The sequence below is a fragment of the Pogona vitticeps genome, chromosome 3 (assembly GCF_051106095.1).
Source record: "Pogona vitticeps strain Pit_001003342236 chromosome 3, PviZW2.1, whole genome shotgun sequence".
NCBI classification, from domain to species: domain Eukaryota; kingdom Metazoa; phylum Chordata; class Lepidosauria; order Squamata; family Agamidae; genus Pogona; species Pogona vitticeps.
This window is the reverse complement of record NC_135785.1, coordinates 141615485-141640950: the sequence shown is the minus strand read 5'-3', so window position 1 is coordinate 141640950 and position 25466 is coordinate 141615485. Positions and strand designations below refer to the sequence as shown.

At 40.8% G+C, this 25466-nt stretch overlaps 1 protein-coding gene across 1 annotated transcript in view; it reads left to right on the top strand.

Moving 5' to 3' along the window:
- LOC144588290 (uncharacterized) overlaps positions 1 to 25466 on the top strand; it is a 97565-nt gene extending 72099 nt beyond the window's left edge. Inside the window, exon 2 of the mRNA XM_078390758.1 lies at positions 1 to 25466. This exon is cut by the window's left edge and continues 5015 nt beyond it. The gene's annotated coding sequence lies outside the window, so the exon portion shown is untranslated.

Here is a 25466-nt window from a genome sequence, read left to right as displayed (position 1 = left end):
ACCATCCAGTGCTGCGTGCTCCTGACTTCAACAGAGAGTTCATCATCTACACAGATGCGTCTAATGCCGGTGTGGGAGCGGTACTGTGCCAACAGGATGACAGCGGAGACCAACATCCGGTGGCGTACCTGAGCAAGAAGTTGCTTCCCAGGGAGAAGAGTCTTTCTACCATCGAGAAAGAGTGTTTGGCGATCATCTTTGCGATCCGGAAGTTAAAGGCTTACGTCTGGGGTCGACATTTTACCTTGTGCACTGATCACTCACCTCTGTCGTGGTTGCGGACTATGAAATCACAGAACAGTAAACTGATGAGGTGGGCGTTTCTTTTGCAGGACTATGATTTCGAGGTTAAGGTGGTCAGAGGGACTATAAACTGTGTGGCTGACGCCTTATCCAGAAGACCGGAAGACGACATCTGAAGAACTTATGGACTCTGTACATGGTATATGGCAGTGTAAAATGTTTGGACAGTTATGTGTTGTGTTATGATAAATGTTATGCATTGCATGTTTTTATATACCTGTATGGCGGAAGTGTAAGTATATTTGAATACTGTAGTTATATTAAACTGTGTTGATAAATGTAATGCTTGATGTTGGTTGCAGTTGTTTTGGGGAAAAAGCACCTTAGCTTTCCCCCACAAAACAACTTATTAAAGGGGGAAGGTATGTGACGTGTGCCATGACGTCACCTGCCTGTCTTGGCTAAGGCTGGAGTTTCCTGGCCTATGGCAGGGCAGGAGGTGGGTCTTAAAAGGGTGGAGTTTTTGTATATAAGGGGGGAGTGCAAAGAAGGGGGAGTTTTGTTGGAGAGTGAGAGAGATAGATAGAGGGTTGAGAGAGGGCTTGAAGGAAGATCTATAGACAGGGTTAGATATAGGTTAGGTAATTGAGTAATTGAGTGTTAAGTAACAAAGAACTGTGCAGGGTTAAGGTCTGAGAAATATAGTGTGACAGGTGATTCTTTTACTCAGTGATTTCCATTTTATTTTTGTATTCAATAAATCATCATTTTTATTTTGAAATCCATACTAAGTCTGAAGTGTCAGGTTTATGTGTGGTTGGTGGCAGCGAAGTTGTGTGTGTGTGTGTGAAGGATCGTGACCTGTCATCTCTTGTGGTGACGTAGGAGGAGGTGGCAGTCGCGACAGTAGTTCTACAAGCTTTTGAATCATGAGGTGTACTTAGTTTTTCACACGTCTTTTCCATTTTGGCTTTATTTTTTAAAAATAAATCATGACATCATGTCATATGCCATGTGTTGTTGTTCATCTGAAGTTGCATTTACCTAATACCTGATTTTCTGACCTGTTAAAGATCACATGATTTTTATTATGTCTTGATACATAAAACCATAGAATTCAAAGAGGGTGTACTTTCATTTTCACATGACTGTAAATCAGATATTACCAACCAAAGTTATTTAAGTGCTGGTTAGCTTATATTGCCAAACATTTGCTGTCTGCTTGATTTCTTCCTGAATGCTGAGAATGCACATTAAACTTGTAAGGATATCTGAACAATCTGTCTGCAGGGAATGTATTAGGTAGTGTAGAAGGACTGGTGTCAGGCTGCCATATATTTTGGAACCCCAGAGCCCCACATGGCGTGGAATTTTGTTCAAAAATGTACTTGAAGTGAAGGGCAGTAAAGTGGTGCCTCGCCTGAGACCTTGACAAAACTGAAGAAAATAACAAACATGATGAGAAGCAAAGGGGGCCATGGGGGAGAATGGAGGACAGAAGGCTAGTTAGGCCTGGTCTTGAGACCTTGTGCGAATATAAGTAAAACTTAACAAATCTATCGTCGGCATATAGAAAACCAGCATGTTTTATTTAGTGCTAGAAGAAGTATAAATATCAAAAGGGGGCTGCAGTCCACAAACAATTATGCTAAATAAAATGTCTTAGTTAGTTGATTTTATTGTATCCACATAGCATTTTAAACTTCGAAGGGACTTTGAAGGTCATGTAGAGCATGACTGTGGAACAGGAAGGCATTGTTATGATTATTTAGTATTTTACAAAAATCACCTTTTAACCAATTGAATGGGCAGATAAACTGAAAGAAGAGTAACAATATTTTTAAAACATCACAACATTGCCCATGGAGGAAGTTTTGTATTTTTGTATATGATATTACAGTATATGCAAATTAGGATAGGCCCTTCTTTAGTTACAATGGGTTCAATTAAAGATGTTCATACCTTCTAATATTCTTGCTTTGAATTGAAATCTAAATAAGCCATTCAAGCCATTCTCACAACGTGCCCAAGCCAACGTAGATGTTGCTGTTTCAATAATGTATATATGCTAAAAATTCCAGCTTGATCTAGGACTACTCTGTTTGGAACTTTGTCCTGACAGGTGATACCAAATATGCATTGGAGACAACGCATATGGAACGTGTTCAGCTTCCTCTCCTGCCATGCACAAAGGGTCCAGGACTCACTGCAGTACAGGAGTGTACTCAGGACACAGGCTCTATACACCTGGATCTTGGTATATGCTTCTTATTGAGCCATACTCTCTTTGTGAGTCTAGAGAAAATGGTTCTCTGCCAATGCGTTTATCCAGCTTGACATCTTGAGAGAGTGTCAGAGATCGTTGAGCCAAGGTACATGAAATCATGAACAACGTCCAGTTCTTGTGTAGAGACGGTAATAGATGGAGGTGATCCACACCCCGGCCCATAACTTGTGTTTTCTTCAGGCTGATTGTTAATCCAAAGCCTTGGTAAGCCTTACTAAAATGATTCATGTGTTGTTGGAGCTCTTCAGCAGAATGGGCAGCAACAGCTGTATCATTGGCGAAGAGGAAGTCCCGCTGGACTTTGGTCTTTGCTCTCAGTCTAGAGAGATTAAAGAGCTCTCCATCTGATCTAGTCCAGAGATAGACACCTTCTGTTGCAGTTCCAAAGATGTGCTTCAGCATGACAGCAAAAAGGATCCCAAACCAGGTTGGCGTGAGGACACAGCCCTGCTTCACTCCGCTTCGGATGTCAAAGGGATCTGGTGGTTTGCTATCTAGTTCTTATACAGCTCTTTTTTCATTGCTTTTATTTTCTTTGTTTCATGTTCTGCTTTGGTTATATTGTATTTTATCTCTCATGTATGCCACCCCGAATTTGTCTAGAGAGGCGGGGTATAAGTCTAAATAAAGTAAAGTAAAGTAAAGTAAAGTAAAGTAAAGTAAAGTAAAGTAAAAGCCAGTTAGCCCCATCAGGGAATAGGAATGCAGTCTGTGCTGGATGAAGTTGCTCTCTGAAAACACAGGTGCATAGCTTGGTGGTGATCCTAGATTTGTCTCTGAGCCTGGACACCCAGGTTTTGATGGTGGCCAGGGGTGCCTTTGCAAAATTAAGACGAGTGCACCAGCTGCACCCATTCCTGGAGAGGTCTGATCTGTCCATGGTGACACATGCCTTAATTACCTGCTGGCTGGATTATTGTAACACACTTTATTTAGGGCTGCTTATGGAAAGTGTCTGGAAACTTCAGCAGGTCTAAAATGCAGCAGCCAGATTGGTGACTTGGGCTGGTCACAGGGATCACATAAACCCCATCACAACAGCTCCACCTATCTGTTTTTGGGCTGAATCCAAGGTCCTAGTTCTAATTTATAAAGCTCTAAATGTCTTGGGTCCAAGTTATCTCAAGGACCACATCTCCCTTTATGAGCTTGCTCAAGTGTTAAGATAATCAGGAGAGGCCTTTCTCTCGGTCCCACCACCTTCACAGGTGCACTTGGTGGGGAACACAGGAGAGGGCCTTCTCTGTTGCTGCTCCTGGACTTTGGAACTCCCTCCTACAGAAGGCTAGGCTGAGACCAACTTTGCTGTCCTTCCTCAAGCAAGTGGAAGACCTTTCTCTCACTGACAGTCTGCTTGAGTAGGGTTTTTTAAAAAAATATTTGTTGTACCTTACTGCTTTGTTTGAATGCATTTTAGTGTTGTGTTTTTTGTATTGTATTTGTTGAATCCTTTTTAGTGTTTGTATACTCTCTGTTGTTAGTTTTAATATTGTCTTTTAACTATGTAATCTGCTGCAGGTCCTTTTGAGGTAAAGGTGAGGTACAAACAAACAAACAAACAAACAAACAAATAACAGTAAAAGAAATAGTAACCAGCTGATAGCAACCAACTCTTATATTTCAGTTAGCTAGCTGACTATCCCAATGAGCCAGAGTACCTGTCTGGAGCCAAGAGCTCAAAGTCCGATTCTACACTGGGAGAAAAGCCAGTTTATGTGGTCTTGGGTAAGTTGCATAGTACCAGGATGTCCCCAGAAGAAGAGAGTGGTGTATCACTTTTGAATGCTTCATACAGAGGAAAGCCTGGCAAGGGTTTTGAGGGCACATCATGATGAGGAAGAGGGCTAAGAGGAGGAGGATGTTTCTACTAAGAGGACATGAAGTTTAGCCTCCCTTTTTAAAATTTTAAAAAGAAAAGATGCCAAAAAAGTAAAAATAAAGTAACATTTTCGAAATGAGATGGGAGAGAGAAACTGGCTGCCTTATTTCATTACAGACTTGGAAGAATTTTTTCCTCCACAAAATATAGCATATTCACCCTACACATTCAGGTGAAAAAGAACTACCGTACAACTGTACAGTAGTGCTTCAGTACTATAGGAAGCATGAAAATAGGTGCTGGCAATTTGAAAGTGATAAAACTCATTGTATGCTCATATGGTGAGGATGTCTCCTAATTAATTGTTTTGGCAGGAATGTGGTAAGTGCAATACCAATAATTACACTGTTATGTGTAATGTGATACTGTGACACTTTCCCTTGGTTATGAAGATCAAAAGGTAGATCCTATATATGGATGAAGATCCATTTCTTGTTGCTAAGCATTTGATTGTCAGAAACTGTAGAAACAATGCTTTCCTCACTCTGAAATAACAGAGCCACAAATATGTTTTAGGCTGTGATGAAATGGTCAAATAGTGTAGTATTTGCTCCAGTTATAAAATAGATGAATTCAAATTTGTTTTTACTGATCATGATGCAAAGACCAATTTGAATCGGACTGGTCCTTTTTGTTTCCAACATGGAGGGGTTTCCCCCCCCCCTTTTTTCAAGCTGGAATTCAAGCTCCTTTTGATCAGTTGTTTCCTTCTGCAAAAAGACAGGATGTGTGTCTGTGGGGGGTGTAGTGGTGAGGTTGGCAGGTCGGGTGTGATTTTTGGGAATGTAGGTACACCCTTCCCCATGATCTGTCCCCCAAGTGATCCCAACTGAGCTGAATGGAACTGAAATGGAAGATAGGTTGTGAATCAACTCACAGCAAGAGTAATTTGGCTTGCTAGTGTAGTCACAGCCTCAGTCTACCAACTATATCCATTAAAAATGTTAGAGAAAAGACTCCCTTTAAAGGAAACATCTGGCACAATGGGAAAAAATGAAACATGATCCTTGTACACAATTGGAAAAGAAGAATTGGTGGTATCTTTATTAGACCACTAAAGTCACTCACACAGAGACTAGAATTCAGCTCTGCCAGTCTTCACCATTGCAAAGGTGGGGGTAGAAAATAGGGCATTCATTGGTTTTCTCTCACTCTAAAAGAAAGACATATCATGGCTTTAAAATTCCTTGTTGAGGTGTCTTGTCATATTGACATAGCCTGCATCAATGGAAAGAAGGTATTTAGTAAAGGTGTACTATTTTTTTAAAAAAACTCCAACTTTCATAATTCTCCAAGAATTCTCTATGTAGAGTTGTGGGAGTTCCAGCTCACAGTCCCACGCCTGTGGATGGGACTGATATCTACACTTCATTCACCTGGAACAGGATTAACTCTGGTCTCGTTTCCTGTTGTGAATGTCAAGGAAGGAAGGAAGGAAGGAAGGAGGGCAGGCACATCCCTGGTATTTAGTTAGTATCTTTAGAAGTCTACTCCAAATTAAGTCTCATTAGACTCATCCTGACAGTATCTTCAAAAATGCAAGTCCTGTTCACATTAAGAACAACTGTACTATGACCCCATCCTGTATGACTGTTGCCAACGTGATCAGGGAGCCAGTGGTTCCTGACAGTATTTTCTTCAGTTTTGACCGTATGTGTCTCTTTGGACGGCCGTTTAAATCTTATAATGCCAATAAAGCCATCAATTCCATTTTTTCTCTTATTTTTTCCTTTTGGTGCTGCTTTTTTTTTAAAGCAGCTGAAAATGAATAAGGAGAGGATTAAATAACTAAAGGAAAATGGAAAAGGGATAGCAGGCTTTGACCTCCAGGTCACCATTCGTATCAGGCCAAGTAATTAGCAGCTGAAAACTCTTCCATCTGTTGACTGTTTAGGGTTCTGAGAGAGATGCTGAAGATTTTAGCTGTATTCCTAATGGGCATATTAACTGAGTCCATGCACCCTCATTTGATAGATGCCTGTAAATTGAAAAGATTGCATGGGAATACATAAACAGAAGTTGCCAAGATTAGTACACTCAAAGAGAGGGAGAGAGACAGAGACAGAGAGAGACTTCCCTGAACTTAAGTACAGAAACAAGTTGTTGATTGTTGATTGTCATAATAATTAGTATTGTTCTTCATTTTGCCAAGGGAGTTATAGCTTCAGTAAGCTTTTTGTCAATGTGTTCAGAGTGATTCCTGGACAATACTGACACTGGAAGAGCCCAACACAAGTAAAATTAGTCAATTTTAAATCTTAGTGAAATTACCTGGATAAACTGGCTAAAGACAGTATCAGAGGGATCGATTTGATTTCAGTAGAACTTCAGCATAGCTTCAGCTGATCAGAAGCATTGATTATATTATTATTCTTATTGTTATTTTTACCTCAGTTCTTTCACAATCAACTGAAAGCATTGGCTAGAATGCAGTGGATGAAAATCAGATGAAACACAGGAGTCATAATTTCCCTTCAAACACAATCTCATCTACAGAAATACACAGAAAAATCCTAAATGCCTGAAGATACAAAGATACTTGTATTACTACCTGATTGAACACTTGAATATACGTTAGTATATTAACAGTAACTATCATTACTACAGAATAGTTAAAGTACTGCTTTTTTACTTATGGTATTGGATGTAACATAATGGCAGAAGCCCACTGGAATTTTTTTTAGTTCAATCAATGAGTATGATGAATGGAGGAAAACAGAAAGTAGAAGTTAAGTAGTTCTATTTTGGAAATAACCGGACTGAGTAGTCAGTGATTTTGGGAGAGACACTAGTCCTATCTGGAGAGATGATTTGTAGTAGTTGTAGCAGATGAGAAGAAAGGAATTAACTTCCACAGTTTAAAATAAAGGACTTCACTTATGAAAGTTGACAAATGCTCCTCCTCTGAAATCCACCTGAACCCATAACTGGTTTGCCTGGGCACATGCAAATCCAACTACCTTTGTGCAAGTCTCCTTTCTCCTCCTCCTGTCCCAAATTTGTATTGGATTTTGTGAAACAGTGACAGAGCTGACTGTAAAAGCAGTAATTATGAACAGTATGCTTGAAGTCAGCTTACCGTGTAAAAAAGTGTGTATCATGTGCTGCAATCCCCCTCAAAACTCCCCCAAAACAACAACAAACCAAACAAAAACAAAAGCCAAAAGCCACTTTATCTTACGCAAATAAATTATATCTTATTCCAAAATTACTCTTTTGGTAAAATGCAAGATTTTAAACATGCATAAAAAGAGACTTGTATGAGATTTTCTCCAGTCTTGAAACAGGAAACAATAGATGAGATTTTTGAAATGTTTCATTCTCAACAGGCACAAAAATGTTGTCTTTTTGATAATGCATCTCAAAACATTGGGAAAGCAGGGGCCTAACTAGAAAATACCTAAGTAAGGGACTGGATATCAAATCAAAAAAGAAATTATGTAAGAAAAATATTACTGCTTCTTAATAATAGAAATTTGCTTTAGTTCCTCTTTATACTTCTTCCAGTGTGTTATAAATATGTTTATAAAGCCATCCCAAAATGTTCACATATTCAGATTTAAACAGTGAATGTTGCTTTTTCATTGAGAGCCATCTGTTGTACTCTTGTCCTTTAGCTGCTTCAAAAAGCAAATTTCCACCAGTACTTTCTAGAGGCCAGTCCGAGGGATATGCTTTCACCAGTTTTCACTCCTACATGGTCTGAAATAAAAGTGTTATTTTATTTTATTTGGCTTTGAAAAATACAGAGAAAATCAACTGAGCTATTGAAAGATATAAAATGGGTAACACTGTTTTTAAAAAGAAACCACACATTATGATAGCAACGTTTACAACAAATGAGCACTCATCATGGACAAAAATCCTACTAGATATGCAAAACTTGTACAAGCAGTTATAGTAAAACTAGGGGTCCCCCACACATATTCAAAGGTTCCCAGAAGGTCTGAGCCACATTTATTTGATTTGGCACTAAGATACAGTGACATTCAATCATTTCAAGCAATAGATCATAAGCCCAATGAGACAAGAGAGAGAGAGAGAGAGAGAGAGAGAGAGAGAAGACAAAATGAATTCGTGGGAAATTGAATTATCTGTAGCCATTAATTGTCGTTATTTGGCAGAGCATAATGTATCCTTGCCAAAGGTGTCCATATGAAAATGTTATGTGAAAAGTGGCCCTGAGGGTGAGTTTAGAAATAGAAAGTGCAAATTCTGAGAAATAATGTGTGCACACGTCTTTTATTTTAGCCAGTCTGTTGTTGTGGCTAAGCATTTGAACATCACTGTCCTTATGATGGCTGAGTGCAGTTTCCTCCTCTGGGATTCACGGAGAGATACACATAGTAAATATGAAGGATGGCACAATGGGAAATGTGATGCCTATGCTACTGCAGGTGCTAACGAAATGCTGCATGTGCCTTATTGAGATAGGAGGAATGTGTCTTGTACTACAACAGCATGTCCATGTTGGCTGTGGGAGTCATAGAACCAGAGGCAACTACCACCAGATACCTCTTGTTCCTAAGGGAATATGCAATGAATTTTGGTTAGCCCAATAAACCCTGTATTTATGTGGATACTATGAAAATGTATGTAGACTCAAAACTGCTGTGTCAGTGCCTTACTGCTCTCTATCCTCCCAAGTCTCTTTAGGAAGTAAAGAATAAAAAGAAAACAACATGAATAGTGCTAAGACACTAATTAAATCTGTTTTCCAATTATGTTAATGAAACTACAAAGAAAATGCAAATCTAGAAGTCTCCAGAAATCCTAGCCGTTTTTTCATATAGAACTGTATTTGATAGTCCCACTGTAATGCCTCCCCTTGAAAGTATATTCTAAATGGTCACAAATGTGCATTAAATTCTTCTCTTTGATCTCCTAAGTGTTGAGGGAAAAGAAAGGGTTGCAGGGGAGAGGAAGTGCACTTTGAATAATGCATTCAGGGATTCAGAGATTCCAGTGGAAGGCCCCTGTTTGAGTTAGAAAATTACAACTAATAATAAAATAAAATCTGCCAGTATTTGTTGCTCTAATACCATATTTGAGGCTAGCAGGCAAAGTCTGTCTTCATTTTAAAACACAAGACACACATGTAAGTATTGCTATTTCAACCCACGAGAAGCCTAAGAGGTCCCACTACAGCAGTATAGCAGTCGCAGAGCAAATGATCGAGCACTTTAAGAGTACTTTGCCTGCCTAATCATATTATAAACAGATTCATATTAGTCCCAGGAAAGTCTAGTCTTGCTTTTGTGAGATGGCCCTCATATGGTGCGAATGAAGCTATGTTTGTCACTAAGTCAAATCTCTTTAACATTTCCTTTGGCACATGGGACTAAGTATGCTTCATGTTTCCATTTCCATCTTTCTTTACGAAAAGGGACCAACCAATACACTTTATCACAGTAATCTTTTGTGGATGTTGACAAGCATAGGGAAGAAACAAGGGGAAACAGACTGTGGGTTCTCAGAACTGAGGAAGTGTGTTTACAGTCAGAATACTGAGAACAGGCTGGTGTACACTGATGTTATTTACATGATTTAATTTAATCCAGCTGTCCCCTCTACCTGGCCTCTACTTTATGCAGAACCTCTTACAACCCAGCTTGCTGGCTGTATGGCCACTTTTGGAAGGAGATAGCTTAGCCATCAGCCTAACCCATGCCTTTTCTTGGCTGGATTACTACAAATTTCATCTGCAGGGATCCTTTGACAACAGTTGCATTTATAACTGCTAGACTGGTAAAGCTCGTTTGTAATAATCTTTCACCAGTTTTATAAAACAACTTTACTGGATGCCTGTTTGCTCCAATTCAAAATGCTGGTGATTTCCTTCAAAGTCTCTACTGCTTTAGATCCAGGTTTCTGAAGGAGTGTCTGCCCCTGCATTATCCAATCTAAACTGTAAAGTCACTGAGAATGTTATGCTATTGTTCAAGGCTGCCAAAATTGTAGTTCCATGTATGCTTATAATGAGCAGAATAGTCATGTGAAAGTAATCTAATTCATGGCAAAAAAAAAAGGAATTAAAATAATAACTGCAGTCTTAAGAAGCTCTTACTTGTTGTAAGAGAATATGGAAAAGCTGCTACCTTGTGGTGCAATTTATAACACTAAAAGCCGATACAAGTGATGTAAGAAATGAATTGTTTATTATTATGAAATCAGTGGGTAGCATGATGAGGTATTTAAGGTGATATAAATATTCCTGTTTATAAGTCATTGGTAGTATTTTGTTTTTTGATGTTTGATGTGTTTCATAGTAATAAGCTTTCGTACTCCCAACCTAGCATTGCGAAAGCATGTAAAAATGTGAGTAGATAAATAGGTACCACTTCAGTCGGAAAGTAACAGCATTCTGTGTCTAGTCGCGCTGGCCACATGACCACAGAAACTGTCTACGAACAAACACTGGTTCTATGGCTTGGATACGGAGATGAGCACCCTAGAGTCGGACACGACTGGACTAAATGTCAAGGGGAACCTTTACCTTTACCTATAGTAATAAGAATAAGGCATATTTTAATATAAACAACAAATAATATTTGATGGGATTTGTAGTGCAGAAATGGATAGCATTTGGCATATGACATGCAGTGTCCTCAGATTGGGATGCTAACCATTTCCAACATAGTCAAAGTACGGTATGTTTCAATTTCAAATTAATTTCAAATTATGAAGTTGAGTGACAATATATATAGTTGGCATATCTTGAATATTGAAAAATACTAAGTTCAGCTCTATCTGTATTCTTTCAACTAAAAACATGATTTTTTTTCTTACCTAAACACAGAATAAAAGAAAAGGGTGGGATGTTTGATGTTGTCTTCACCCAATTTCCCCAAGAAATATCTGTTCAATTGTTGTGTACCCTCACTTCATCATTCTTATGTTATGTGCTGTCAAGTCAGAGTTGACTTATAGCAACCCTAATAGGACTGCCAAGGTATGTGAAATATTTAAGGAGTGGTTTTTAACAGTTCTATGCTCCCAGTGAGCCTTTATAGCTAAGGGGGGATTTGAACCCAGGTTTCCTGAGTTGTAGTCCATCTCTGTATCCCTGGAGATTATGTTTGTTACAGTCCTAAACGTCTAGAGGAATTTATTTGGATAGATCCATTTCTTCATGCAAGGTGTCAAGGTCAGTTTTATCACACACTTGAGTTGTGTACTGTTGCATACAGAGAACATTCATTTTCTGTTCATAGCCATATACCTCAGAATATTCAAAATGAATTGTTCTTATTGCTACATGAACAAATGTCTACTTTGTGGCATAGTGAGGAGCTTCTCTTATGTTACAGGTTTCTTTTTTCTAATATCTTTATAAGACTGATGATAAGCTGAGAAAAGGCTTTTAGCTTGCATCTCAATATATGTTTTAGAATCCATCCTATTTGTTTTGAATATTGCCTATAGCAAACCATGATTACTTTAATAAAAAGTACAGTAAGTAGTCTATGTATGTAGGTGAAAGAAAGCAGTAGCTACTGACATTGCTTTGAACTAAGATTCACACTGGCCATTTTTGTCTGTGGTTTTAGCTCATTTATCTGACTACATAGGGGAAAAGGCATGAAATACTATAGGTTCAGGTGGACTGATTCACATCCCCCCCATGATGCAATGAGAAATGTGAATCAGCCCATGGTTGATCACATGACACAATGGGGAATGACAATCAGAGCAGAGTTTTTCCTTCCCATCAGAGAACTTTTTTCTTGAACTGATGCAGAAAGGGAGGATGTCGTATGTGTGCATACACTTACAATACTGTTTCTGCAGTGTGAATCCCTGCATCAGTGGGGACTCTTTGCCTTCCCTCACCTCCTGGTGTCTAGTATCTGGCTGGTTAGGGGTGGGACTTTCTGAGCCTTGTTTTAGGCCCACCCACCCCAAGTCAGTCTCCTTTAAGCATGGCAAGGAAGCAGGCTCAAGCCTCCTCCCTGTCTTATTAATACATGCTTCCCAGTGCTGAAGACATCACGGTTTGGCTTGTGGTGGTTGCGGCGGTGCTTCAGCGTTGCCACATGGTGATTTGGGCACCATCTGGGGTTCTTGGAGGGGGTTTGTGGGCTTAGGTTTTGCTGACAGGTGGTGTTTTGGAGACCGTGGTTGGTGGCTGGAAGTTCAGAAGCATTAGCCTCATTTTGCTTTAAAGCCCCACCCTTTGCAGGGTGGTTGTTTTAGTTTAAACAAACAAACAAACAAACAAACAAACAAACAAACAAACAAATAAATAAATAAATAAATAAATAAATAAATAAATAAATAAATAAATAATCAATTGGGGTTGAAGGCTACAAGGTGTGTGTTGTGCTTCTTGTCCAGCACCCTTTACCTCCTCCCTTTTGTTAGATGTATACATTTGTTAGATATAAAGAATAATAATTATATAGGTAATTACATTTTGTAAATTTGGATTGACAGTGGGGTGAGAGGCTTCTTGTGACACCCCAAACCCCTTTTTTCCTTGAGATGCCAGGTTATCCTATTGCTCTGGGATCCAAAGTTTTTTGGGAGCGCTTCACAGTTGCCCCAGTTTAGAGTTTGACTAGCCAAGTGGCCATTTTAGGGCTTCTTGTGTTAGTTGTGGCATTTAGGGCATGGCCTTTAGCTTCCATTTTCTCTGTGGTAGTTTTTTTTCTGTCTCCACTTTCTTTCTGGTTGGCTACTGTTGCAGCTGCTAGCTTTGGTTACTAGGTGGAGCTGATATCATTCGGGTTTAATTTAGATGGCACCCAAGAAAGGTATGGGTAATATCAGCCTGATAAGAGGCAAGCGCCTTCTTGATCCCTCCCAGTTATGTCCTCATCTTTGGATGGTGACAATTCTCCTGATCTGGCTTCAGTTATTACCAGGATTCAGGCTTTGGAAAAGGGAAAGGAGTTGCCTAAGGTGGCTCCAGGACCCTAATTCCAGCCCAGATAATCTGTCAAGGAAACGAAGGTTCACAGAAAGATCATGCAGAAGGTAGCTGAATTAATGGAACCTATTGCTGTTTTGGGGCAGGTTTATGGAGGACCTTCCTCATGGGGAGGGGAGATGGAGAGACAAGCATGCAGCAGTTTGGCGTTGGTTCTGGCCAGCTTCAGGTATGAATTGGCAGTGCAATCTTCTTCAGCATGTTTGGGTTCAGCTGCTTCCACACAGAGCTCTTCTGGGGAGGCCAACATGGTGATGAAAGGCAATGTTTTGGATGCAGCACAGACCTCCCAGCCAGGTGAGGTAGCAGCTACACCAGACATAGAGATGGGGAATATGGTTTGGCCTTGGGTCACTGGGGGCCAGTCGGCACTGGCACCCGCAGCCTTTGGATTCCATCATCTGCCTACACATGGGGGGGAGTGGTATACGTTACTCATTCTCTTTCAGCCCTTCTGTATGGATTGCCCCATATTATCAGTGGCCTTATCCTACCATGGGGATGAATTCCACTCCTGGGGTTGGCATGTGACCGTACTTCTCTGTTCTGGACACAGGCTATAATTCTGTGTTGGTTCATGCTCTGCCTTTTGGCAGGCAATCACTGCCTTTGGGGGATCACCTTCTTCCTGCCACTAAGGAAAAGATTTGGAAAAGGGAAAGTATGTTGACCTGTTTAGTCACCTTAATAGGCAATCAGAAAAGAAGGAAAAAGTCAGGGAGGGGGAGAAGGAGAAGGAGAGGGCCTGAAAAAAGAAGCCAGACAGATCCAGGGCTAATTGACTTCCCGTGTTTATTGTATACGCAGGAGTCATCATGAAGGTGCAGCCATGACAGACTTCTCTTCTGCAATACTTAGGTAAAGGTAAAGGTTCCCTTTTACAAATTATCCAGTCGTGTCCAACTCTAGGGAATGGTGCTCATCTACGTCTCCAAGCCGTAGAACCAATGTTTTGTTCGTAGACAGCTTCTATGGTCATGTGGCCAGTGTGACTAGACACAGAACGTCGTTAGCTTCCCACCGAGGTGGTACCTATTTATCTACTCGCATTTACATGCTTTCGAACTGCTAGGTTGGCAGGAGCTGGGACAAGCGATGGAAGCTCACTCTGTCGCGTGGATTTGATCTTACGACGGCTGGTCTTCTGATCTTGCAGCACAGAGGCTTCTGCGGTTTAACCCACAGCGCCACCACATCCCATACTCTGCAATACTTGGATCTCATTTATTGGGCATTTGTTGGTTTCTCAGGGAAATTGTGGCTTCTTTATGATGAAGCTTTTTGTATGCATGCAGCAATTACTCCTGCGATACGACAGGATGAACAACACCTGCAGTTGTGGCTGCAGCTGATGACCCTTGCTCAGCCTGTGTTGGGAGAGTGTTGCAATAGTGGGGATTTGGTTCAAAGGGCTGGGCAGCTCAGTGCTTCCTGCATGTCCGTGGGTCGGTCAGTTCAACCCTGACTGTTGTGGTGGGAATTTAGTGTTCATGGCTTCTGTAATAGGAATCCATGCAAGTTTAGACATGACTGTTCCATTTGTGTGGGAAAATCTCTTTACTGAATGCCCCAAGGTTGCTTAGTTAAGGGTTGCACAAAGGATGCTGTAGGGGCAAAGAAACACCCAGAGGGTGGTCCTCAGTCTCCAAAAGGGTCCCAGTTCAGTTAAGCTAGATGTGTTAGAACAGTTACTTAAAAGCTATCTGCAGTAGAAGATGCAGATTATTTGTTTCAAGGTTTTGAATTTGGTTTTCGTATCCCGGTTTTGGGAGAACATGTTGCATTTTATGCAGATGATATAAAGTCTGTAAAGGGAATGGAGCAAGTATTTAGGTGGAAGATTGAGAAGGAAGTTTGGGAAGGCTGTGTGTTGGGCCCATTTGGAACCCCCCCTAAAGGAATCTCAGGGTATCTCCACTGGGATTCGTGCCTAAGAAGGCAGCAGGTGAATTCTGTCTCATTTATTATTTATTATTCTCAGAAGGGAATCTGGTCAATGATGTCATACAAAGAGAATGTGTACTGTTTGTTACACATCCTTTGTTAAGGCAGATTAAGGCATATTGCTCAGGTGTGGAGCTGGCAAAATGAGACATTAAGTCTACATTTCGTCTCCCCCTGATGAACCCCCATTTATGTTATGAAACATAAATCCTAACAAGAATTAACTTGTGAGGATTTATGTTTGATGGGTTCTTCTATGTTGATAGGGATTTACTGATGGGATGTTCAGTATTTTGTGCTGCATTTGAGAGGTTCAGCACATTTTTGGAGTGCCCCTTAAAGCCACTGGGTTGTCCCATGTGGTACACTACCTAGATGATCTTCTTCTGGCAAGAGAGGTGATTCTGGTTAATGCCAGCACCTGCTGCTAGCATTTCAGGAACTTGCCAGGGACTTTGGGATCCCTTTGGCTGAGGAAAAACTGAGGGCCTCTCCTTCGAGCTCACATTTTTGGGGAGTTGAGCTTGACATGGTGCAGCAGTTATGTCAGCTGCCACAATCTAAGTTAGATGACCTCTGAAGGAGGGTCAGTTCAGTGCTGGGCAAAAATAAGGTTACTTTATCTGAACTTCAAGAGATGGTTGTACATCTTAATTTTGCCTGCAGGGTGATGCCACCAAGTGGGACCTTCCTACATTGGTTATGTGATGCAATGGTTGGGCTTAGCAAGCCTCATCATCATTGCAGGGTCACTGCCGAGGTGAGGCAGGACCTGAGGGTATGGCAGCAATTTTTAAGTGAATTAAATGGAGTGTCTTTTTGGCATTCAGAACTGCTAATGGGGGCCGAGCTTCAGGTGCACACAAATTCTGCGGGTCATTAGGTTTCAGTATTTATTTCAAGGGACATTGGTGTTTTGGGGCAATGGCCACAGGAATGGCATGAAATGGGTGTCACCAGAGTCTAAACTTTCTTGAAATTGCTTCCTGTTGTTGGGGCACTTTGGCTATTGGTTTCCAGCAGTGGTTTTTGGGTGTGATATTTTGGCTGTTCAGATTGTCAACTCACTGTCCTCAAGATCACTGTGGGTTATGAATTCAGTGTGGACCTTAATGTTCCAAATACGTTGTATTTTCTGCATGCCACATTCCCAGTGAGAATAAAAATATAGCTGATGACCTGTCTTGCAAACAGATCAGGAGGTTCAGGGCATTGGCCCCAGATATGCAGAGCCAGTCCAAGGTTCTCCTGTGGAGATGCGGCTTCTTGGAAGGCTGAAGTAGACAGGCCAATCCTATTATCTATAGCATCGGGTACATACTGCAGTTATGCAACAGGGTGGGCAGAGTTCCATGAATTTTGGGTTGTAAGGGGCTTGGGAGGATACAACTGGGGATTTTTGGATTCATAGGATTATTGAGGAATGGATGAGAGAGAGGAAAGCTGGCAAAGATCACAGCTCTTCCTTCTTCCCCGACATCCTCATGCACATGACTATTTGTTGGCCTATGATATATAGGTATTGTTTCAAAGCTGCTTTATTTAAAGCAGCTGCTTTGATGACATTTTAGTGCATTGCACATCAATGAATTGGTGGTTTATCTCAGTAAGACTTGTCGGGGAGAGCTCTCATGCTGTCTGAGATATTTTTGACAGACACTAGAGTGACACTGCATTTGAGGTGGCCCCAAATAGACCAGAGGGGTAGGGGGAATTACATTTCATTATGTAACTGTTTTGTTGACAGTTTATGCCCAGTTAAGGCTGTCTGGGACTACATAGGTTTGTAGGGAAAGGACCCAGGCCCTTGGTTTGTTCACAAGAATGGCAAACTCTTAACTAAGTTCCGCTGGGTAGGTGGGACTCGTTCAGCCCTGGAAGGCAGCCCATCTAGGAGAAGGAAAACTCTGACTTCAAACCTCCACTGCCTTGTGGCTATATCCACTGATGGAAAAGGCTTCAGGAGTCAACCTTAAGGCAAAATATGGAGCTGGAGTCCCAGAGGCAGTTCGTGTCATTCTGTCAACTCCTACAATGTCACTGAAACCAGTTTTATTGGCTCTTGCCTTTCCATTGGATTATTTCAGTGACGTGGAGAGGGGGGATTTGCTGGTTGGGTAACAGCCTATCCTCCACATTATTTTACCCAGGCTTCATGCCCTGGAGAGGACACTCCAGCTTTGCGTACAGCGTCAAAACACTAGACGCTGTTCCAAGTCCTCCATACAGAGCACGTTACCATAGTCCCTCGAGACTGAAGGATGCCTATGATGATGAACTAAGTTCCAATTTTTGAGGGATACATCTAAGGCTTTGAGCCAGTTGGACTTAGTGGGCTGCCAATTCAGAACCCACTCATCCTGGATTGGAGCAGCCTCCACGGCTGCTGCTTTGGGCTGTATGCCTGAGGATATCTAGAGAGTTGAGCATTGGTCTTCAGATTGCTTTAGAATGTACATACAACCTTTTCCCCAGTGAATAATACTTTCTCATGGTTGTTTTTTCAGCTGTTTTATTACAGGTTTGTGTTTGTTGGGCTCAAGGTCCCTGATGGCATGTCACAGTTTTGTTTTTTGGGCTTCCCATTATCCAGTTAGCTAGCGGTCCAAACCTAGGTTCGAGGGTGTGGGCTGCACTGGAATGGAAAGGTAATCGGGGTATGCTATGGGAAGAGCTACTTCCAATGATATTAGGAAATGGAGCTGATGCCCTGCCTAATATTTAGTTGTTGCATCTTGGGGGAAATGATTTGGGTAGGAGAACAGGTAAGTCTCTGATTTTGCAAATTTTGTAGGATTTGAGAACTTTACAGCAAACATGGTGTGATGTTCATATTTTGTGGTCAGCCCTTATTCCATGGTTGATCTTGAGGGCTGATTGTCATCCTACAGGTACACGAGGTGCTTTTTGTACAGCATCATGGCAACTTGGATCCTGAGATTTGCTTGCTTTGATGAGGAGTGTCTATGGCCACTGACTGTCCATGGTAAGGAGGATTGGACAGTTGGCAGCTGGCAAGAGACCCCCAATTTTAACCAGCTGGAAACAAGCGGTCTGGGGACTGCTGCACCCATGGGCACGGGACTTGCCTGTTAAGGGTAAGGAAAGGGATAAGATGTAACCCTGGAGCCTGCCCCAGGAATTCACACTATGTTCAGGCCCCTCTGCAGGTTGAGGGTGGGAAATGTATAGTTAATAAAGTTTTGTTATTGTTTAGTCGTTAAGTCATGTCCGACTCTTCGTGACCCCATGTATTAGAGCACGCCAGGCCCTCCTGTCTTCCATTGGGTCACATTCATGTTGGTAGCTTCGATGACACTATCCAACCATCTCGTCCCCTTCTCCTGTTGCCTTCACACTTTCCCAACATCAGGGTCTTTTCCAGGGAATCTTCTCTTCTCGTGAGATGGCCAAAGTATTGTAGCCTCAGCTTCAGGATCTGTCCTTCCAGTGAGCACTCAAGGTTGATATCCTTCAGAATGGATAAGTTTGTTCTCCTTGCAGTCACGGGGACTCTCAAGAGTCTCCTCCAGCACCACTACTTTGGAAAAACCATTGGGCCAGTCAGGTACAGTGGTGCCTCGCTAGATGATTACCTCGCAAAACGGTTAATACCACAAGATGATAGGTTTTTGTGATTGCTATAGTGCTTCGTAAAACAGCTTTCCCTATGGGCGATTTTCGCTAGACGGTGTTTTGGTCCGTGCTTCACAAGACTTTTTTTTTTCGGGACAGTTTTTCACAAGACGACGATTTTGACAGTTGGGTCCGCGCTTTGCAAAACGGTTTTTTAGGGACAGTTTTTTGCAAGACAGCGATTTTGACAGTCAGGTCTGTGCTTTGCAATGGCCGATTTTCGCAAGACGATTTTTCCCCATTGGAACACATAAAATAGATTTCAATGCATTCCAATGGGTAACCGCATGTCGCAAGACGATGTTTTCGCAAGGCAGCAATTTTCGCAGAACGAATTAACATCGTCTTGCGAGGCACCACTGTATAATCTAAACCAAAGCCCTTATGAATACACAGTGGAAGTGAAAAACAGATTTAAGGAACTAGATTTGGTGGACAGAGTGCCTGAAGAACTATGGATGGAGCCTCGTAACATTGTCCAGGAGGCAGCAACAAAAACCATTAATTAATTAGTTAACCATTAGTTAATAAAGTGCCCCTTGTTAAATCCAATACCCATGTCTTTCTCTTTATTTCGGAAGTGGATGGGCAAAGTGGTCCTTTGCCAAAGCTTCTTCCTCCTTGCCTCTCATCTCAGGAGTCACATGTTTGTTTGTGCCTGTGTGCACAGACAGCACCAGCACTCATTTTTGCCACAAAATTTCTCTCCATGATGTTTTTTATAGCTTTTCCTTAGTGAACAAAAATCCTGTTCCTTCCTTCCTTCCTTTTCAACCAAGCTGCCCCAGTAAGGTAAAATAAGAGGAAGAAATGAATAAGTGAGGAAGAAAGAGCCTTCTGAAAGAAGGAAAAGGCTTCTGAACCCCAGCACTTATGGGTGCTTCCATAGCACTGCAATAGCAACGTTTTTGCTCCTCTTTGTGGCCACTGAAATCAAAGAGAACCAAATCTTTCAGGGTGACTTTACAGCAAGCGGATGTGAGTAAATGTGCACTTCCCTCACTGTGTAGTCACACCCTTATTTTCTTGTTTTCAGCTCTTTGTGAATCATGGTGGAAAAAGCAAAAAAGCAAAGCAAAGTGTGCTGCTTATATACTGCCCCATAGTGCTTCAAGCACCCTCTGGGTGGTTTACAAGTTAATTATATAGGCTACACATTGCCCCCCCCCGCGAGCTGGGAACTCATTTTACCGACGTCGGAAGGATAGAAGGCTGAGTCAACCTTGAGCCGGCTACCTGGGACTGAACCCCGGGTTATGAGCACAGTTTTGGATGCAGTACAGCAGTTTAACCACCACGCCATGAGTGATATACGTGGAATTTTTAGGGTGCTTACATCTGTTATCAGGCTGAAATTTACATTACATATTTGTGCAAATGAGCTCAAGGACTTCTTATCTTCACATTAATCCTATGCGGGAGATTAGGCCAAAAGGGAGTGATTTGCTTAAGTCTATCTGTGAGTTTCATGACTGAACAGGGACTAGAGCCAGGATCTCCCAGATCTTAATCCTACACCCAGCATTAGGGGTTCAAGATCTTTATGTATCTATAATGCTTACAGCAACCAAGGAAAATGAAATCACCATCCCATTTTGGGAGAGGGTCTGATACTCAAAAATGGTACCTTGCCTACTTCTACTGATTTCACAATAGAGCCTAGAGTTCACCTAGCTAAGACACTATATAGTTCTCTCTTTTGTTTCTGTGGCTGAAACATTGGTATGTGTGTGTCTCCCAGGTTGCTACTTGGTAGCTTGAAGCATCTAGAACAAGTATGGGCAAAATGCAACTTCTAGGATTCCAGCATCTAGCATCCAAGTCCTAATTTTTAAAAAAGGTTTGCTTAGGAAGTCACCTGGTGTCATCTGTGAAGCATGGACAATTTTTGCTACATTTTCGGCCCCATGAATTCTATTGCGTGTGTGTAGGGATCTCTTTTTTTTTTTTTTTCAAAATCTGAAGTAAGAAAAAAAAATGCAGCAGCAGTTGAACCTGCTCCCAGAGACCACTAGAGGTCATGACAAGCCCTTTTGGCTTAATTTTTTATAGAAAACTATTTGAAATGGGGTATATAACTCTCCATGGTTTATAGTGGGGGGATGTGGCCCCCAGATATTTGGAAATTGCTGGCTTCTGCTGTAAAATAGTTTTGAGTTGAAAGTGGTCTGCTCAAGCTGAGGGTAGAACAGTGACTGCATATATTAGACATACATTAATTCACATATTTATTATTTATTTTTCTAGTACAAACTCAGACCTACATGCAATAAAATTACATCAAAATACTGTCACTATAAAAAATGCTACACGAGTGGCTGCACCCAGAGCACTGCATTAACTATTGTTACCCATGGATATAAGAGCATGAGGAGTATGTACAGTATGTGTAGTGTATAGTGTCTCTGACAAGTCTGCAACAAGCATATGACATGTGACAGCTTGGTGTGTAGAACTGAACCTATTGGAATAGGCTTTAACTTAGGAGGAAGAAGGCACTTTGTGCAATGCTTTAACTCAGCTAAAGAACAGGGCTTGGTAATGAAAAAAGTTTTGATACTTGCAATGAGATATTTGCTTTATATAGTTGGGTGGAAATCCACTTGTGGTCTAAAAGAACCATGTTATTTACAACACATGCAGACAGTTTAGCTCAACACTTAATCATTCCAGTAATTTATGTACTCTCCCTCCCTCCCTCCCTCCCTCCCTCTCTCTCTCTCTCTCTCTCTCTCTCTCTCTCTCTCTGTGTGTATATATATGAATTAAAGTACCTGGTATGAAAAGGAAGATGTTGACATCATTTTCCATTAGGCAAGAGTATAACTTCATTAAGGCAGAAGGCCATATAGTCTCAACAGGAGTTCTCTGCAGGAAATGCTTTATTCTTACTTAGCATATCTGCAAATTCTATCAGCATTAGTGTCTTTCACAATGTTTGCTCCTGCTGAATATTTATGAAAAACTGTCCAGTGACCTGCTTAGCATCTCTAGGTTTGCTCTGCATTAACAATCTCTCAAGTAGAACACAATCAAAAAATGCCTTCTCCTTCAACAGCAGCAATCAATACAAGAGAAGCCAAGGGAAATATCTGCAAGGGGAAAAAAAGAGAGATTTCTATCACTAAATATAATGGGAGAGGAAGGGCAGTGTCCTATGTCATTTGCATACAACACCAAGTGATTCACAAAGCAAAGGCATTTCTCCCCTTTTTGTGTAATTCGGAGAGCAAAAGTTGCTGACCTTATTTATTGAAGAGACAGAGTGATTAGGAAATCAGTTTACTAATACGTTATTGATGATGTCTGATTAATTCTCACAGTTTAACCCAGATATTGCCTCAGTACAAACTGTCAAGATTTGTTCCTTTAAGTGAACAATGGGTTAAATTTAATATTCTAGTGAGAATGCAAAGTGATGCCTGTAAATGTTAGCGGATGACTGATAACATGCAGCTGGAACAAGCTTAGGTAATGCTTGTTAACCAAGTTCAGCTGCTATGTCTGCAGTGATAGGCTGCTCTCACTATTTAAGCAAGAGAGTGAGAACAGCACTTTGGCACTCAGTTGTGAGTCTGGTGGTCATTACTTTACTTCTGTGAATGTTACGTTGCTCTGAGAGATCTATGCCTATGTATATAAAGCCATGTATATATATCTGACCAATGCTAATATATCAAGTCTATTATATTATGCTACAAGTCTTATCAAACTCTCTCCGTGTTTTTCCTTATATGGCCGCATCTTTGCTCTGCTTATAAAGGGGAGGATTTGAAGCTACCAGATAAGAGACTCTGTAACTTGTTATCTTGGGCTCCAAGGTTTGTTTTCCCTAACAGAGTGCTCTTGGAAGTTTCATTATCCAAACCTGACTCCAAGTTTCTGGAGAGGCAAACGCCACATCTGCCTTTGGAGTTAGACCCACACCAACAGGGTTATGGGGCCAGGAGACGTGGCGGCCCAGGGAGACCTTGAGACACCGTGACCAAGGAGACGTTGGGAGATATATTTCTTAACCCAGGAGACGTAAAGGAAAAAAAAGGCATTTTTAAGGCTGCATATCTGTGTAGGAAAAGCCAAGTATTGGAATAGCTGAGTCAGAGAGGGAAAGTGATGAGGAGCAGATCCAAGGAGGCTTCACCATGCAGCAGTCCAGTACCCTTCCTTTGTTGCATTTAAATACCCATAATTATAGAGGCAAACACCACATCTGCCTTGGGAGTTGGACCCATGGCAACACAAACTTCAGCTTTTAAGTTTTTTTTTCTTTTTATATCGAGATAGACAAACTTGTCAGTTTCACTTTCACCTGTGAATGAAGTTTTTTAAAATTCCAAGTTGTTTTCACTTTTTTCATGAGAAAAATTGTGATTGTTGGTAACTTTGTATTTTAAAAAATAAAATAAAATCCCTACATATCTAGACTGATCAAATTAAACATGTACAGCTATGCCTAGCATAGGAAGGACTACATGGTTCCTGCCTGCCATAAAGGTATTTAAAGGGAGATTTTTCACATAAAAAGAGATGTCAGTCCTAATTGAGCACCACAGACATTGCTGAATATGCAGGAATTCAAAGACAGACTGTAGAAGCTTAGCACTCAACAATCTCTGCTTGGATGGATGAATTCCTGAGTTCCACCTTCTTCTATATTCATTTCCCCCCCCAAAAATAAAATCTCTAGTTCCTTCTGTAGAATTTATGAAGAAATTTGTGATTTTTGACAGTTTCTAGAAAAGAAAAAAATGTAAGAAATTATTTGCTACTAAATTCCTGTGAAGTAGATTTGCTATTAATTCCACCCCCTTTTTTAATTACAGAAACTATGGACTTCAAGATGAAAACAAAATTTGGAGCACTGTCATTCTTTAGATAGTTGCCAGTTTGACATTTTTCCTTGCTCAGTGCAACTTCAATGTACAGTTGTCTCTTTTTGTGTACTTTGCCGGACCCTGCCTTCTTTCTACAGCAACTTTAAATGCTGTCTGTGGTTTGTGTGACTGGGAGGGACTTTTCTGGGCTGGGATGATTGTCTATCCAGCACTAACCAATGGTTCTTTTCACCCTTTGAATTAAAAAAAAGGCCCACTTCTCAGCAGATTATTCTTTGCCTGTATTTCCACTGTTGGAAGCAGTTATTGGTTTGCTGTTGAACTGTTCAGTTGGCTGCTAAGTATGTATGTAGTAAAGAAAGCAGTATACACAAGTCTGTATTTTCAAGCAATTATAAGTAAAGACATATTTTTATTATTTCTCCTATAAATGTCTCAGAGTGAGTTATTGAAACTTTGAGTGCCAGTTAATGAGAAAGGGTGGACTCTTGGGAACTTGTGGCTATTCTTCTCTGTGGGTCTTTGTACTTCTACTGCATAGCAAAAAAAAAAAGGAATTTTATCAGAAGTTCCAAACTCTGGAACAGAAAGGTTGTTTAATAATCAAGAAAGATAATAATCAGCTGTTTGTATGAAGTGAAGCTCCAGTATGTCAGTGACTGCTGCTGAAGGTATGCCATTACCTTCAATGTCTACTTCACAAAGTTTAATAAGAAACCTATGATTCACATACAGAAGACCCCAATTTCACTTCCTGGCATCTCCATTTAATGCTTGTTGAATCTGAGTCTTTGCCAATCAGATATGGCATGATGTTGACAATTCTAAAGTGACTTTGACCTGAAAGTGGACATTGTCTGACAAGAGAAAGCTATTGCTTTAGTGATCTCTTTATGCATCTACTGTGACCAACCTCTTCTAGTACGGTTTAGCCACTATAAGGAAAAATCTCAGATACCATATACTGTATACTACAGTTCATGCACTTCTTTTTTCTTTGTATTATTTCATCTTGTTCCTGTCGTAATATTTGTTGATTTCAGAATTGCCAACCAAAGCAGTTTTATTACAATTGTCATCGAGCTGCTGTCTAGCAATCTTCCAGCATCGTTACTTGTTTTTCAATATCCTTTGAAAAACCTTTGAGATTCTCTGTCACTCTGTGAACTGCTGAGAAACAAGTGATTCATGAGAGTTTGAAGATTTCTTTTCTCTCCTTGGTCATAGAAGCCAAACATGATCATGATGCTTGTTTGTTTCACTTGAGTCTCCTATTCCAAAAGGAGAGTAACAACAGTAAATGCTGAAGTGGAGACAGTCTTTTCCATTAGACTGTTCACCTGGAAACTTTTTGTATTATTCCTGTATGGAGGATTTGATTTGTTCTATTAAATGATAAAAAACCCTGAATCCAGAAATTTTACAGTTTCCAACTTCATTCCAGAGATGTCATTTCAGCAGGGAGACTGTTGGTTACACCAAGAGAATTTCCGTACTATTGTCAGGTTCAGCAATTGACAACTATTGCAGAGGACACCTGGCTAGAGACATGAAATCTTTCTAGACTAAGGTTCCCCATTTCTGACTCACAAACTGAGCTTGGTGTTGTTCAACAGGGATGGGCAACTTGTGGTTAAATTAAAGATTAAAAACATGAAAGAGGCTCCCTTTTGTGTAATTAACTTTCTTTCAGGAATGGCCAAAAGAAAA